Consider the following 2,800-nt stretch of genomic DNA (forward strand, 5'->3'; position numbering starts at 1 on the left):
TTTTTAGATTCCACGTATGAGCGATCTCATATGGTATTTTTCTTTCTCTTTCTGGCTTACTTCACTTAGAATGACATTCTCTAGGAGCATCCATGTTGCTACAAATGGCATTATGTTGTCGGTTTTTATGGCTGAGTAGTATTCCATTGTATAAATATACCACACCTTCTTTATCCAGTCACCTGTTGATGGACATTTAGGCTGTTTCCATGTTTTGGCTATTGTAAATAGTGCTGCTATGAACACTGGGGTGCAGGTGTCATCCTGAAGTAGATTTCCTTCTGGGTACAAGCCCAGGAGTGGGATTCCTGGGTCATATGGTAAGTCTATTCCTAGTCTTTTGAGGAATCTCCACACTGTTTTCCATAGTGGCTGCACCAAACTGCATTCCCACCAGCAGTGTAGGAGGGTTCCCTTTTCTCCACAGCCTCTCCAGCATTTGTCATTTTTGGATTTTTGAATGATGGCCATTCTGACTGGTGTGAGGTGATACCTCATTGTAGTTTTGATTTGCATTTCTCTGATAATTAGTGATATTGAACATTTTTTCATGTGCTTTTTGATCATTTGTATGTCTTCCTTGGAGAATTGCTTGTTTAGGTCTTCTGCCCATTTTTGGATTGGGTTGTTTATTTTTTTCTTATTGAGTCGTATGAGCTGCTTATATATTTTGGAGATCAAGCCTTTGTCGGTTTCACTTGCAAAAATTTTCTCCCATTCCGTAGGTTTTCTTCTTGTTTTATTTCTGGTTTCCTTTGCTCTGCAGAAGCTTGTAAGTTTCATTAGGTCCCATTTGTTTATTCTTGCTTTTATTTCTTCTAGGAGAAAATTTTTGAAATGTATGTCAGATAATGTTTTGCCTATGTTTTCCTCTAGGAGGTTTATTGTATCTTGTCTTATGTTTAAGTCTTTAATCCATTTTGAGTTGATTTTTGTATATGGTGTAAAGGTGTGCTCTAGCTTCATTGTTTTACATGCTGCTGTCCAGTTTTCCCAACACCATTTGCTGAAGAGACTGTCTTTATTCCACTGTATATTCTTGCCTCCTTTGTTGAATTAAAATATTTATTATTGCCTGATATCACACTATTAATATTTAATCAGCTGAGTAAATCAGTTCTTTATTCCTCAAATGAATATTCTAAAAGGGAACAAAATTGCCCAGAAATCAGAATCACATAGATAAACACTGATTTAATACAAATACAATACAAATACGCTGATTTAATACACATAGGTAGCACTAACCCCCATTAGGCTTGAGCTCATAGACTCAGGTAGTCAGAATACTTTAAAATCTGTAGTACGTCATGGGGAGGTTATAGCTCAGTGGTAGAGTATATGCTTAGCATGCACAAGGTCCTGGGTTCAATCTCCAGTACTTCCATTCAAAATAAATAAATAAACTTGATTACCTCCCCCCAAACAAAACAAAGCAAATCTGTAGCATGTAATTATGAATTAACTTGAGATCAGGTTTTATTTCTCTAGCAATATTTCAAAACACAATAGACTCCCTTAGGAGGAATGCATAAAAACTTTCTCCCTGGATTATAATTCTTCTGAAAAGCAATAAAATTGTGCTATGTGCTTAACTTGGTATGGAGTGATGTGTTATGATTCTGTACACTTTCTTTTCAGTTGCTAAAATGATAGATCCATCTTAATAAACACTTGTCTATTGAGAATGGAGAATCAGGACATCTGTGCTATCAATCTTAATTCATAAGGACTTATACAGAACCTCCTATATCCATCCAGGAAACACTTAATAATGAATATTTTGGATGATGTTTCTTGAAAAAAATTAAGCATAAACATCCATTTTACTTACCACAATCTAACAATCTTCCCCCTTCATTTGAATTGCAAATCTTTATTTTTTCCAGCCCATATTTTCAAAATGGAAACACTTGTTTCAGTTGTTGCAGTAAAATTACTGTTAGTTTAAACAATACTGCAAATAAACTGACTGGAAGAAATGCTCTAAAAATACCGCTGTTGGGGAGAGGACAAAATGTCTTCTGTAAGTAGCTCCAGAGCAAAAATCTGTTTACAAATAAGCACAAATGTTAAACCATTATTTTGAGAATGAAGCTGTCCCATTTATACATTGTTATATTTGCGGACTTGATAGAAAGCAATTAGCAAATGGTGAGGAGGTAGCTCTCAGACATACAAGTTATGTGTATCAATGTCCCATTTGAAAGAAAACCATGACCCATCTGGCAAGAGACTCGCTCCAGGAGATTTTAGCTACTTTAATTTGTGTACCTTCATTTCCACACAGCATAGACATGTCAATGAGGGCAAATCCAACTAAACCAGTCATTCTTCATCTCATCATCATGACACGCTCATGTGTCATGAACACTGGGAGGCCATAGAAGCAGATTAAAGATTATTAAAAGAAGTGAAACTCTCAGTCTGGATATAGAAGAAATATTTAGCTGTACACCTGAAACATTGTAAATCAACTATACTTCAATAAAAAAAGCCAAAACAAATCAATAAAAAGAGAAATATTTAGAAGCAGCACTTTGTAATCTGAAACCTTAAACCTTATATATATAAATAATTTGTAAAGTGCTAACATAAAGAATACAAAAGGATGTATCAGATTCATTCTAGATGTCACCACAGTAGACCAGACAAAGAGTAAAACAAGCTTTCTTTCCCCTTATGCCTGTTTGTACCCCTAGTAGAGTAAAAGACTAATTCTCACCTAGAGGACTCAAGGCTTTATGAAGGAGGTGATTTAAAGCAGACTTTTTTAAATGGCTAGAATTTTTATTCATTC

The sequence above is a fragment of the Vicugna pacos genome, chromosome 16, assembly GCF_048564905.1.
Source record: "Vicugna pacos chromosome 16, VicPac4, whole genome shotgun sequence".
Lineage (NCBI taxonomy): Eukaryota > Metazoa > Chordata > Mammalia > Artiodactyla > Camelidae > Vicugna > Vicugna pacos.